Here is a 15,035-nt window from a genome sequence, read left to right on the forward strand (position 1 = left end):
CATGGTCTGTGCAGCAGTGGGTGCTGTGGCCAAATTGGACAGTCACGTTCCCAAACTTGGGAATTGGGGTTTTGGAGTGGAAGCCCCCAGTCTGTTGCCTGAAGGAGTAAGCAATCAGATGCAGCAGCTCCTTGGTAAGATGATGTAGGAATGGCACACGCAACTCTAAGGGCAATGTCTGTAAGAGTCAGAAGGAAGAGCTGTCCCTGTTGAAGGCCAGGGAGGTAGTGCCAGCTTTGGAGCAGTCTCTGGGTTGCTCTGCAGTGATCTGTAAATTACAGGTGGCAATTCTGCTATGAATGTGAGCGAAGAAGTGACAGTAGGAGCAGAGGAGAGAGAAGCCTTCACAAAGGTGTGAAGTCATCACTCACCACCATGCGAACTGCGTGCTGGGATATTGCAGAGACAAAATTGTGCACTCCAGTGAGGCAGGAGGAGAACACGCTCTGTGTTTAAGCAGGCAATGCTCAAGATAGCAGAGAGGTACTTAAGTGGAAGACGACACTGCTGAGCTTGTGCCCAGCCCAGATATGGGGCTGTTTGGCACCTAGAGAAAGCCTCAAGGCCAGGAGGTTGCGGAGTTGGTGTGAAGAGGCTCATGCTTTCAAGGTGGTGGTCTATGCTTACTCATGCCCACCCTTATTCATACAATCATAGAATGGCTTGAGTTGGAAGGGACCCCAAAGATCGAGTTTCAACCCCCCTGTCACGGGCAGGGCCACCAACCTCCAGATCTGGTACTAGCTCAGGTTGCACAGGGCCCCATCCAACCTGGTTTTGAAAACCTTCAGGAGTCGAGTGTCCACAGCCTATCTGGACAGCCTGTAAGGCTTCAAAGACTTCACAGTTGCAAAAAAATCAGAGTAGAAGTCGGAGAAAGACCTGAGATTCATTTTCCTAGATGACAACCAGTGACCTGGAAAGGTTGTTCTGTGCACTGAATGAAGAACTGGGAGCTCCAGCATCCCACTTAGTGTTGTCCAGGTCCAAGCTCCTGCCTTGGCCATCCCAGGTTCCTGCTGATGGCTCTAGGTGGTAAATGAATCAGGGCTGGGGTCTCCTGCATTTTAGGAGGATGGCTGGTAGCTGTGACTGCAAAAAAGGCTAAAGCGTTTTCTTCTGTGCCCCACAGGTGACAAATTTTTGTACACGTCAAAATATTTGATCATGGTGGCAAAACATGTTTGGGTGCAGCAGGGAAAGAGGCTATAACCAGCCCTTGGGATGTATTGTATATTCCCACACTTAATTAGAGCACATTAAGGTAGCTATTGAAACTGTCTTTGCATATTAAATGATAATATCCACTTCTCCTGGCTTCACTTTGTCCCCTTCACATCCCTGAAAGAAAAGTACTTAAGTGAAGATATCCCCATGTAAGGATATTTGGGACTGGGGTTCCTTCCTACCTGGGATGTTCTATGATTCTATGGTTCTCTGATCCTATGACAAGGAAAAATGCAGTAGCAACAAAGGAGGCTCTTTAAAGCTCTACCCTTGGAACAAGCAACCAAATTCTATTGTGCAGTGCTCACTTCCAAATCTTCCCCTCCCCAGGCCCTTTTTGCAGAGTTTCTCTGCCCAGAGCAAATCCAGGAGTTTCTTTAATCATTTCGCACTTGCAGCCACCTTTGCATAAATCTCTGCTTCTGGCATGCCCACTGCAGGTTTTTACAGATGTCCCCTGCATTATAGCATTTGCACACCATGGTTCCCAGACATTTCCTTCTAATGGATTTTGCATTAGTAGCTAGTATCGGGAAATCTAGTACCAAAAGGTTAATGCACATCCATTAGTCCTTTCTTTCCCCCTCTTTTTTATGTGCTGGTAGAAGACAACCAATTTCAGTAAATACATTAGGTCTGGAAGGAGCCTGGAAACACTTGAAATTCTGTAGGCGCAAAGCTGTGGGACAATTAATATTGTCCTGTTTAAGCACTGCAGGGGTTACAGATGCTGAGTGATACCTTTCAAGCATTTTCCAGCTTTCCAGTCCTTCTTTTCCTCACAAGCAGAGCTGGGGGGCTTTGAGACCAGCTGTTTTTTTTTTTTTTTTCCATTGAGAGGACTACTTACTCTGACTCTCTTATGTTTTGAATGAAGCTGTGCTTTCACCCATGTGCTCCCAGCTATTAGGCTAAGGCCAATATCAAAGTAATTCCATCTGTTGAGTGGACAGCTGAGCTAGCTTTGAAAACTGGACTGCCTCTGAACTTTCAGGAAATGGTTTTCTCCCTCCTCCCCCTCAAAATAACTCTTTATTTACTGCTAATTGGAGCAAAGCTGAGCCCTATCTGTATTTCATTGCTTTCCCTGACCTGCGTTTTAGACAAGGTCAAGCTTTTCCAGTCTTTTACCCTAATGACCACACGTAGCAAGTGGGAGGAAGGGTTGGCTGCTTGTTTTGCCTTCTGATGTTATGATTTGCAGAACTTGCTGTGTTCTTTAACTCAACACTTACATTTTAGCAATGCAGACCTTTGAAAGCTAGGAATTTGAGTAATGATACTTTCATACTCTTTGTCCTTACGTTTAGCACTCAGTCAGCATGGGCTGAGACTTCTCACCTTTGGAGACACCTGTCTGGAGAGCTGCACCACCACCCTCATCCTGCACCTTCCCAGTGTTACTTCCAGGTACCATGCTGCTGTTCAGGCTGAGCATGTGTCTGCATCAAAACCTGTAGTCCATGGAGAGAATCTGCTCTGGTCTTATTGGAGCCCTGCTGTGGTCAGCTCTGTGACAAACTTTGCAGAATCACCAAGGTTGGAGAAGACTTCCAAGATCATCCAGTCCCACTGTCCACTTATCACTAATATTTCCCACTAAACCATGTCTCTCAATACAACATCTAAACGTTTCTTGAATGCCTCCAGGGATGGTGACTCCACCACCTCCCTGGGCAGCCCATTCCAGTGCCTGATCACTCTCTTGGAGAAATTTTTCCTAATGTCCAACTTGAATCTCCCCTGGCACAACTTGAGGCCATTCCCCTTGTCCTATCTCTAGTTACATGGGAGCAGAGGCTAACCCCCATCTCACCACAGCCTCCTTTCAGGTAGTTGTAAAGAATGATATAGTCTTTCCCGAGCCTTCTCTTCTCCAGACTGAAAAACCGCAGCTCCCTCAGCCACTTTGCCCTGAGCCTGTAGCATTGCCTGTTTTTTTTTTTGTGGCCAAAGCTCAGGACCTGGCACTTGATGTTGTTGAACTTCAGCCCATCCAGATCCTTATGTAGGGCCTTCCTACCCTCAGGCAGATTGAAACTTCTCCCTAACTTGCTATCATCTGCAAACTTAATGAGGGTGCACTCAATGTGCTCATCCAGGTAATCAATAAAGATATTAAATCATAGAATCATAGAATGGTCTGGGTTGAAAAGGATCATAAAAATCATCTAGTTTCAACCCCCCTGCTGTGTGCAGGGTTGCCAACCACTAGACCAGGCTGCCCAGAGCCATGTCCAGCCTGGCCTTGAATGCCTCCAGGGATGAGGCATCCATAACCTCCTTGGGCAACCTGTTCCAGTGTGTCACCACCCTCTGTGTGAAAAACTTCCTCCTAACATCTAACCTAAATCTGCCCTGTTTTAGTTTAAAACCATTCCCCCTTGTCCTATTGCTATCCCCCCTTGTAAACAATCATTCCCCTTCCTGTTTATATGATCCCTTCAAGTATTGGAAGGCCACAATGAGGTCTCCCCGGAGCCTTCTCTTCTCCAAGCTAAACAAGCCCAGTTCCCTCAACCTTTCTTTCAAATGAGCTGCTGCAGGTTGGTCTACTACCATCTCTAGTGCTCAGTTCTGCAGTGTGCAGATCTTCTGTGTCCCCATGGCCCTGATGTTAACCAAGTACCCTCCAGATCCCAGGTAAGCTCTTCTCTTCTGGGGGCTCACCGGCTTGAGGATATTCAGCAGAAATCCTGGTAGGCAAAGTTGGGTGCACAAGTAGCTCTGGGTATGCAAGTGCAAAATGTTACAGAATCAAGGCAGAAAGGAAAAAAATAATTTCTTGTGCTCTAATTTCACTTAATGAGAAACCATTCACATTTTACAATTTCTGATCTGTATCTTTCTATTCCTATTCTAATGGTAATTATTAACAGAGAAATCATTTGATGGCTTTCACATACCCCCATACTTCAAGTATCTAACAACCTATTGATTCGATAGCTGGGCAGCATTCCCAATTGAGGAGCTGCAGTTTGATTTTTTTTTTTTTTTTTAAACACTTTGATCATCTCGCATGCGAAGGATAATTATTTTTGTGGTTGAAACAAGGGATGGATTGCAGATCAATGGAGTCTGGAGTATGCTCCTGTGTGCAATCCCCAGTCGGAACAAGTGGTGTCTGCATCTTCTCATAGAAAGATCTTGAAAAATTACCCGTGGGTTGGATTTCTGATCACTACTGTCAGCTATGGAAAGGTGTAACATGCAGGTGATCACAGAAGTGATCTGACAAAAGACAATAGCAGTATTTGATGCTATGACCATATCTTTATTTTTCCTGACTACTGTACATACTGGTGCAGAAAACTTGGATGCTGCAAGAGGTCCTGGAGGACTCCAACGAGTGCTGAGTGAGTCTGCAGTGGTGCACAGATCCAGCTGTGGTCCTCCCCCTGCAGAACATCATGGGCTCTTCTAGAGGAGAGGAGTATGATGGACAAGGGAGATTTGCTCTAAAGTAAGATCAACATTTGACTTCTATGAAGAGAAGCTCTCTGTTTTTGCAGAACTTCTTTTGCCCCTGACCCTGATAGGCTTCCCAACTGGTCTGTTAATCATCCATATGCAGCTGAAATGGCCCAGTTTGATCATGCAATGCCTAGGTGACCTGAGGACCTATGGGGAATAAGACAGTGGGAGAACTTGAATTATGGGTTAGTAGTTTTCCCATCTCATATATCACAGACTGAAGGCTTTATGACTTCAGAGCTTACTGTATTAATTTTATGCATGACTGCTTTATTTTTTGCCATACAAGATATATCACTGGCTTACTGGAGCAAAATATCATTAGACCTGGAAAGGGATTTGGTCACTTACACTTTGTCACCAAGGATCGTTGCACATAGATTATGCAGGGCTGTACTGTGCCATTTCTTGTGTTTATTAAGTGATTATAAATATCGAACAGTGTGCCTTCAGGGGACACTTGAGATCTGTTATTGTAGCAACATTTCATTTAGAAAGATAGCACACGTGCCTTGATTTGTACTTTGGGAGGGCCTGTTGAAGTGCTTGCTTTAAGAAAAGGCAGCCTGTTGTGGTGGAATGGGCTCTGTTCCACTGTTGTGCATCTTTTCCCATCCCAGGCTGAGATGGTGCAGCTGATGCTGGCACTGGGGACAGGAGACCAGATCACCTGCAGTCCTGGCCTGGCTGTGCTGGAGCCTTTAACTTTTATCAAACTGCAGGAGCGCCTTTGCTTTTATGCGTCTTGGTTCAGGACATCAGTCTTGAAAACATGACTTTTCAGAAGGGCTAAGCTCTTAGAGTCATTAGTGTTTCAGTGATAATAACAGTTTTTTTTATATATGAACCCATAAAATAAAGCTGTTTTCCCTGAAAGTTTAATCTACAAACCAGGGGAAAAGAGGTGGTGGTCGTACCCATGACTGAAAGACACTCATGTTCCCTCTGCTTCTGTCCATGGTTACCCTTCCCATAGGAGAAGGGAGGTGCAGGGGCTCTTCCATTTCAACCAGTGACCAAGCAGCAGCTGCCATCTCTAGACCTTGCTTTTAGTTTGTTCCCAAGATGGTTAGTGATCTGAGGTCACTTGAAGTGAAGCATTCAGAAGCATTCTTTTCCTCTTCAGTCAATACAGCCAGTTTGAGTTTCCAGGAAAAAAAACAACTTGTAAAAGATTATTCATGACAGTAACTGAAGACTGGGCCTCTTCTGTAAACTGATGCTTCTTTCTGTCGTTTCTTTTTCCTTAGAATTATTTTTAAAGTGTCTCATGCTGAGTACTTACTTACTTAAAGACCTACCTGAAAATGTGGCTGGTCTCAGTTTCTGTATTTCCACTTGTAACTTAACACCACAAGCCCACCTTTGATTAAGTGATCTATGAAAGAAAAAAAGTGCTATCTGGCTCTTAATTGTAAATTAATACTTCTGTGATTCATTAATGAAAAGGACCGAGATGAGAAGCAGTAGGCAAGCAGTAAGGAGCCTGCATAAATTCATGAACAAAACTGATTGAAATCTGCAGCTGTACTCTGAAACTGAGCAGTATGTACATAGGGAAATGGCGTAAATATGATTTGCAGCCAGATACCTGGAGAAGGAGGGATTTCCTTGTTACATGACTTCTTTTATTAGTTTGATGATGTACAGTGGGACTACTTCTCTTGGAAATGGCTCTTTAGTTAACATTTCATTTTCCTTCCCAAAGTTAGCCCTTGATAGCAGCGATATGAAACACAGCTCCCTGCCATCAGCTATTCCCAAAGTTTATTAATGCCAATTAATTGTTGCTGCAAATGATCTGTTTCAGAACATGTAATAAAGATCTCATTTTGCAGGTAAGCACACATTCACCCTTAATCACATGGAGTTTCCACAGCAGGGGAAGAGTGAAAAATTTGTTAATAAAAAAATAATAAAACTCATAATACAATTGCCTTGGCAGTTATGTCACTGTTACACCTGCTGCTTCTCTTTAGTAATTTGAGGCCAAATGCTAATTTAATATAATGACATTAGCCAATTTCTTGTGCTCTATTGTAACGATGTGCTTGTTTGAAGGGAATATGAGTCAGCTGTTTTCATGCTGCTTTATTTTTGTGTTTTCTAACCAACTCAATTTCTCTTTACTTGCAGCAGAAAGGCTCTGGCACTTCATGCTTTCCCTAGGACAAGGCTTGAGAATGATCACCCACTGGCTGCCCCTACACATGAAGGTAACAAAATGTTTGCTATGTATTATGTTCTTATAGGTGTTTCCATTCCCTCAAAGACTATGTAAAATGTCACTTGTTGGGTAATATATGAAATGTATCTGATGAAATGGCAGAACAAATCTGTGGTGAGCATGTATTTCTCACAAACCTGGCCAGTGAAACATTTCTTGTTGGGTTAACTCTCTCCAAGGACTTGTGTTGACTTCACCGGTTGGAAGTTCAGATACATCCACCTAAATTTCTGCACTTAAGATCTCGTTTAGTGACTTCTTGTTTCTGCCCTTAAAATAGAATTACAGAAGAAAAATCCTTTAGTTCCACTACAAGATATCATATTCAGTGGCAACGTATGAACAGTGGGTGATTTTGGACTAGGAAACAGTGGTCTTTGTTTGTAATCTACATTCTCAGGCCTGATGGAGCTCAGGTTGCCACTAATGGTGGGACTGTGAATGATGCATTGGTCCTAAACATCCAGTTGGAGGAACAGTGAGCCTGGATCATCTCAGGAGAACCCAAAAGGGAGCAAGAAGGGACACCTCATTGTCTCAAGGCCTTTGTGATATCTCCACCTCATGGGAATTACAGCTTGTCCTATACCTCTGCTCTGCCCGTTAAATTTGGGGAACCGTGAACCATCAGGGGAATTCTAACTGAGCAGGGGTTGTAAAGGGGTGTCTCTCCCTTGATATCTTGCCAAGTTCACCTCCCAGGCTTCCTTCCATTTTTCATGCTGCTGACAAAGACAGTGAGATTCAGCAGCTTTCACTAAAACCACAAGGGCTAAACATCCTATGGGACTTCCTGTCACAACATGCTTTATTTACCAGGCGCATCGCCATTTGTTTTCTTTTAATGCTGGAGAAGCAGGGTGGGTAATGCTACTGTTTGTTTAGAAATGCAATTAATCCAAGTGCAGAGGACTGCAGCAAGCCAAGAGAATAACCTTGAAGCCAGGGAAAGTTAGAGGAAATTTAAAGCCATCTGCAGCTCCAATGGGTCCCTGCGCACCCCTTTTGCTCACAGTTTCTATTCATGCCGATGAAGAGCCAGAAGATATGCAATACAATGGAAAATTGCTTCTTTGGGTACCATAGCATCTTGGCTTAGAAGTGCTTTAACCTTGGCCTCATGCTTCCTACGGGCCCTGTTGTCTTTGCTACCAAAGTACTGACACTAGCCAGGAGCATGCAGAATTTTTCATTTGAGTAAAATTAAAGCCTAAAACCTTTACCATCCTCTCAATTCCAGGCATGTTCTATCTGCATTAAATTGAGCTTAATGGACTACAAAATGAGTGTTTCAGCACGTAGGGGAGTGGATTATTTGAAAGAGAACAAGTTCCCTATACTTCGTATATCCCCTTCTTCCCCCTTCCCCTGGAAGTGCACACGTCCATCTACATGGGTGACCACGATGAAGACACTGATTAACACAGCATGACTGTTTCAAAACATCAAAGATCAGTTTTCCTGGAAAGCTGTTTGCCACCCCCTCAAAAGAAACATCTTAACAAAGATTTCATTTTTTAAAGTACAAAAAGCAATAGCAAATACAGCTATTTTTACAGCTAATTTGTAGGAACACAGCCAGACCTTAAGAAATGCCGAAAGCTGCTAGTGCAGGGCAGATGTTGCACTCATCAAGATGGCTCAGTAATAAGTGAACAAATAGCATCTGTTCCTACATTTAATCTGAAATGATGTTTCAGTGTTTGATGGACTTTTTTTTATCAGTTCAACAACTAACCTTCACAGCCACATCTGAAAACCTCCAAGGCAGGAGCCATATCACCAAAGGCAGGCCCAAGCCATCCCAGTGCCTGGCACCATTGCATGGCCTGTGGTAGGATGCTCCACTTCTGCAGCCTGCTCCAAGCCATGGCCTTTAACCTCCTGTCTGCTCTCAGCACTATCATCACGCATCACTCAGAGCAACAAATAAAGCCTGGCAAACCCTACTTTTTGGCTGCTTCCTTAGAGTTTTACCTTCCAAATTTTATGGTTTGGCTGTTTTTCCAAATACAGCCTAGGTACCACTGGAATACTGGAATGGATAATTCATCTGAGTGACTGGCCAATCTCTATGGCTAATGGGATGGGAGCATGGCTCAGCCAGTTTTTTTCAGGCTTTTCTGGTGTGCCACTATAAGCAGAACAACATCATGAAACACTTACTTCATGAGTGTTTGTGCGCTGTAATGGACAAAATTACCTTGACTGCATTGTTCCCAGTACCAGATGCCTCACAATCTAAATGAACATTGTTAATCATGGCAAAAAAATTATTATAGAAATCGTACTATGTCCCATTGCAACAAGTCTAATAGCTCCAGCACTCTCTCTCCCTCCCGCTGCAGTAGGGTTGGACCAGGTGACATCCAGAGGTCCCTTCCAGCCTCAGTTCTTCTGGATCAGAAGGCTTATGTGAGAGTTAATGCCTGAAGCTGCTGGCTAGCTTCTCTTGGTGCTGCTCTACCCATGCTCTGCCTTCTTCTAGGGGCAGCCAAGAAAATATTGTCTGACAAGTCCCCAGGGACACAGACAACTAATTAGTGGGAATTACCTTTGGAAGGCCTCAGGTACCCAGGGATCTCCAGCAGGATCCCCTTGCCTCCACTGCCAACCCTGAAATGAGGTCTAGGAAGGGGTGGATCTTGGGTCCACCCCTTCTGGTCACTCAGGTGCATTGCATGCACCTGAGCTCCCCTGGGTTGGCCCTGCCTTCCCACCAGGTGCTCCATCACTGCTTCAAGCCATGACTCAGCATTTCCACTAGAGAAGGGGTAGGTCTGCCCTCCACAGCCAGATACAGGCTGTGTTCCTGTCCTGGGTCAATGCTTCAGCTTGCACTGGGGCATGTCCCAGCTGTCTGTACCATAACCTTTGGCCCAATATCTGAGGCTGCATAAGTATATCAGGTACCAAAGCAGGGGGCCCTGATTTGCCTTAGGGACATGATTAAGGTCCCCTTAGTGATGAAAACTGGAGCATTGACCATGATGTCTGCAGGTCATGTACCTATTACTGGGGGGGGACTACCGATCCCCCAGCCTCCAATAATGTCCCCCAAGGTGCAAATAGGCCACACCACTTTGGTCCAACTTGCACCTTCAAAGGCCATTTTATTTTATGGGTACCTGGTTCTAGGTTTTCAGGGGCAGGGAGCAGAAGATTATTTTCACTGCCAGTTCGGGGTTTTACCCGACTATTGGTGCCCATAATTTGGATCCTAACCAGGGAGGCCCATGTTGTCCCTGGCATCTTCAGGGCACTGGGTCTGCTGTCTCTAGGCCTTTCATTCAGGTCCCACAGGGTTTCACAGAGTCTCTTTGTCCACCCCTGCAGGGATTTAGAGTCTGTCTTCAGGCTAGCCTTAAGAATACCATTATAGCAATCAATAAGGCCTGCCCCCGTTGGATTGTATGGCAGGTGGAATTGCCTCTCAATGTTGTTTTCCTCTGCCCAGCCATTGCACCAGTGAAATGAGTCCCTTGGTCACTCCCGATGACTTGAGGTGTCCTGTAGGCAGCCATCAGCGTGGTGAGTGCCTTGTTGGTATATACCTGGTTTGTTCTTGGTACCGGATAGGCCTGCATTAGCCCACTTGCTGTGTCAGTGCAGGTCAGGGCATATCTTGCCCCCTCAGACCAACGGAGGGGCCCAATTTAATTGACTTGCCATAGCTGGAGAGGATTGTGCCCTCTAGCAAGATGGGCTGTTGTTTCGGGCAACAGTCTTGGTCTCTTCCTGGAGCAAGCATCACAGTCTCAGCACACCTGGGTGATATCAGACAGTTGTATGGGCAGCTCCCATGCTTTATCAGCTGCCCACATTGTCCTTTGTCCATGCATGCTGGCGATATTCTCAGGTGGCGAATCCTCAATCCATTGAACTTGAGCCAGCGTGCAGGCTTCATCGTTTCCTGGTGACTGTAGAGGCTGGTGGCCAGAAACATGGTAGATATGTACAATCCTGTGTTGAACAGGATGCTCCAGATTGGTCAGGTGTGGATAGTCCATTCCTGGGTGGCCCACTGTGCAATCCAAGGAAAGAGCCCCCCATACATAGCCCCACTATCTGTGCAGATATTCAGGGTACCATCACTGGGTTCCTTGGTTATAACCATCCACACGGCTTACAGTCCTGTCCATTGGCTACTCTGACCATCACCCTCTTCAAACCAGATTGTTTCAGTGGAGGGATGACATGCCACTGTTCTCCAATTGCTTGGGTTACCCTTGCTGGACCCATCCGTATACCAGGCATTTTCAGGAATGGAATATTTCCCTTCCTGAACAGGACTCTTCTCCAGTGGAGCAACCATTGTCTCTTCTGGTGCATCACTGTGGTATGTCACTGGGCCTAGGATCTTCTGGAGTTCTTCTTTCAGTGGTGATGAAGACAGACTACTCCTGTGGCTGATAGGTGACCCATCGTGCCACTGTCTGTGCTTGGGCCACCTCTGTCTTAGGAAGGTGGGTCAGATCTTTCACCCACCCCTGAACTGGGAAGGTGGTCTTAACTGTGACCTCAGACGTTTGGGTTATTGGCTCTACTTCAACCATGTCTGGGTTACAGGGATGGTCTGTTCCCCAGAACCCACCAATCATCATCTTATCTCCCTGGAATTTGGTTGGATCACTGTAACTAATTTATGTCAACCACTATGGAAACCAGTGTGCCATACTGGTGGAGTGGAGCTTGCTGTAGTATGAGGTTCCTCATTCCTGCCAAAAACTTAATCAGGTGAGGACTCTCAGATGCGTCATCATAAATGGCCTCCTTCATCTCTAGTTATCTGATGTAATTTTGGAGTTCTTCCATTGAGGTCCATAGACCAGTATTTATCGGAACATCACTTTTATTCAGCTATGCGATTCTACATGCTGCCATTATCCACTGAATTAAAGGATGGTTTTCCTCATTATGTATTACTGTCGCGTACAGTCTCTATTTGAGAGCCGGATGCATGGTAATGGATGCAAGTTTGGAAATCTTGGGCCCATTAATTACCACACTTTCAGCCCCCATTTCCCATAATCTCAAAAGCCAGGCTGGTGTGCTCTCTTGGGGTCTTTGTTTAAATAGCTGTAACAGATCCATGAGTTTGGCAGCTGTGTATGGGCACGCCGTTACATGTAATGTGGTATGTGTAGGTGGCCACTCTTCAGGTGCCAATGCTGCTGGTCTATCCTGGATTTTCTTTGTCTTTTGAGTTATTGCCGGTCTTATTTCTAGAGGATCTGAGGTTCCCAGATCCTCTAGTTGGGTTTTAGTCTTCATGGCTTTCTTTCTGTTCTTAAGTTCAACTAGGATCCAAGGATCCTGCTGACGTAAGTTTTTTTTCCCACTTCTAATGATATGGGTCTTAATTTCAGAGGGGAAATTTCATTTGAAGGTGAGGCAGTTTGCCTTATCAAAGATGTAATTTTACTTTCCAGCTGTCTAATACAGGCCTTTAAAAGCTCATTTTCATCTTTCAGTTCTTCCTCTGAGGAATGATATGTGTTACTAGTTAGTAGTAGTGGCCATACTACAGCAGATGCTGCTACTATCCTTTCCTCAGCTGTCAAAAAGTTTTGTCCTAATTTATTCAATAAGTCAGCCATTTTTAAAGGGGATTTAATAAGGGAACCATTGTCCCTTACATGTCCCCATTCTTCAGTAATCTGTGCAGCACTTAGGCATGGGGAAACTAGGAATCGCAGGGTTTCTCCCAGGAGTTCCTCTTCTGGTGTATTAGGGGTCCCAGGGACCATCCAATATATCTTAAAAATATATATATATATATATATATTTTTAAGATAATCCATCATAAATAAGTATCTGCCTGGCTTGCCAAGTATAATGCAAAATGTGATGGAAACACAGCAGTAATGGTGGGGTGACAAAGACCTAGGCTACAGCGAATGAGGCCAAACCTAAATGCAGCAGCTGTGGATACAGAAATGAAGGAAGAAAATTTGCTTACCTTTGGAAGGCCTCAGGTACCCAGGGATCTCCAGCAGGATCCCCTTGCCTCCACTGCCAACCCTGAAATGAGGTCTAGGAAGGGGGTGGATCCTGGGTCCACCCCTTCCGGTCACTCAGGTGCATTGCATGCATCTGAGCTCCCGTGGGTTGGCCCTGCCTTCCCACCAGGTACTCAGTCACTGCTTCAAGCCATGACTCAGCATTTCTACTACGGCGGCCCCAGGGGAACCAGTGTGTTCAGAGGGTATGAGCTCCCTCAGAGAGAAGAGGCTTTGCTCTTCCCTTCTCGAGCTGATGTTGATAGCCCCAAGCTAGCTGGCTGCCTGCCCAAAGGTCTCTTGTGCACGTAGGTAATCCATCTCAGCCTTGGTGAGAAGAGCACCACCTACCCCTGTGCTATCCCAGAGGAGCCGGACTTGTTGGGATTTGCCTTTCCTTCCCGTTTCCCAGTGCCTAATATTACTCCTCTTCCTGGGCTTACATATCTTGTGTCCAGAAGCGTGCTGACAATGGGTTATTTTCGTGTGCCTTGCATTGGTTATGCACATAAAGCACAGTAAGGCAAAAATCATTTTCATGCGAATTATTATGGACCCCTGGGTTACTTTATGGGATATCAGAGCTAGAGTGTATGCTCCCCGTTTCACTGTCAGCAGGCAGGAACATTTGGAAGCAGAGTTCATTTAGATGCTCTTTTAGATGCTCCCCACCCCCAAATCCCTTCAGAAAATGTAGGAAGTACATCTGTAAATATAAGTATGTGTATGGTAAGTTTAATATATGAGTACAGGCTCTTCCTTTCACTATGCTATTGCTCTGTTCCCTGTGTTTTAAAATCTAACCTTCTACACTACAAAGGTAGGCCAATTTGTGATAAATTTGTCATTTTCTATATTGAATTGCTGCTGCAAAAACATATAATTTTGCTATATAAAAGGCATTCATTCGCTATACATTCACGCAGGCCTTCTTTTCACTTCAGCAGCCGCTGAAGGGAAGCACACGATGGCTCCTGCTGTGCTGGAGGCTGAGGGCTTGCTCTTTGGCTTCACATTTTGCAGAGCCGTGACTGCTGCTGCATTGGCCACAGCCTCTCTGCAGCTGGGACATCTGGGACGGGGAGGGTTGTGTCAAATGGGACTGAAGTCATTATGTGCTGCTGCAACCGTCACATGCTGCTGGCCCAGGACTATTCATGCTCAGCATCCTGGTACTGCATGGAGCTGGATGGAGAGTTCCCAAAGCCCATTTCTTCCCATGCTTGGTTTTGGATATTTCTTTGTTGGGGAGAAGGACTTGTACCTGATGATGATGTGCAAATGATGTAGAGATTAGACTGCTTCCACCGGGGTGTGCAGGAATTAATCTTGTATTTTGGTAATGGCTTATTAATGAGCGAGGAGAAAAAGGATGCTCACTGGATGGGCTTTTCTTGGTTACAGGAGGCTGCACACAGCTGCTGTGATTTGTGGTTATAAAGTGGCACTGAAGCAAACTGAGAATTAGGTATGAACCTCCCCAGGAGGAAACACTGCTTTTCCAGCTCCGCATGTTTTTCTCTTTTTTCTTCTCATTCCCACTCTGCCCAGGACAGCTGTTCAGTTTCACTGCAGCTGGGGTTTTCCCGCCACTGCTCCCTCTCTGTTTTTCCCAGGGAAGTATTCTCACCACCATTACTCCACTTTTCCTTCTGTAAAAGTCTGTTTCTCATGCTGAAAGTATCACCACTAAGACCTCACTGTTCTCTTACTCCTTTCAAGAGATGTATTCTCCTTTTTCTATTTATGTCCACTAGCCTGCATCATTTCTAACTCTGTGCTCTGTACCCCTCATCTTTCCTACCCATTTATACCACCTTTGTCAGCTTCTTCCTCTACCAAACCCACACTCTTCTCTCTGTCCCAGACCACCTTCCTTTCCCTTTATTCACCCTCTTCTCTGTTCTGTCTGTCATGAATGCATCTTGTATTTCCCCTGTTTAACCCCTCCATCCTAACTATGGCTAGTTCAGCGGTTATGGAGCAGAGCCAACATTTGGTTGTCATCCACCCTTCCATCCACCCACCCATCCACCCATCCATCCACCCACCCATCCACCCATCCATCCACCCACCCATCCACCCATCCATCCACCCATCCACCC

The 15,035-nt window shown here is 45.3% G+C and overlaps 1 long non-coding RNA gene across 1 annotated transcript; it reads left to right on the forward strand.

Annotated features, from left to right (window-relative positions):
- On the forward strand, nucleotides 3,647-14,516 carry LOC110400324. The gene is made up of 3 exons (XR_002439748.1): nucleotides 3,647-4,690; nucleotides 6,838-6,917; nucleotides 14,335-14,516. It is a non-coding gene; the product is annotated as an uncharacterized LOC110400324 (long non-coding RNA).

This window comes from Numida meleagris, chromosome 5 (genome assembly GCF_002078875.1).
Source record: "Numida meleagris isolate 19003 breed g44 Domestic line chromosome 5, NumMel1.0, whole genome shotgun sequence".
Lineage (NCBI taxonomy): Eukaryota > Metazoa > Chordata > Aves > Galliformes > Numididae > Numida > Numida meleagris.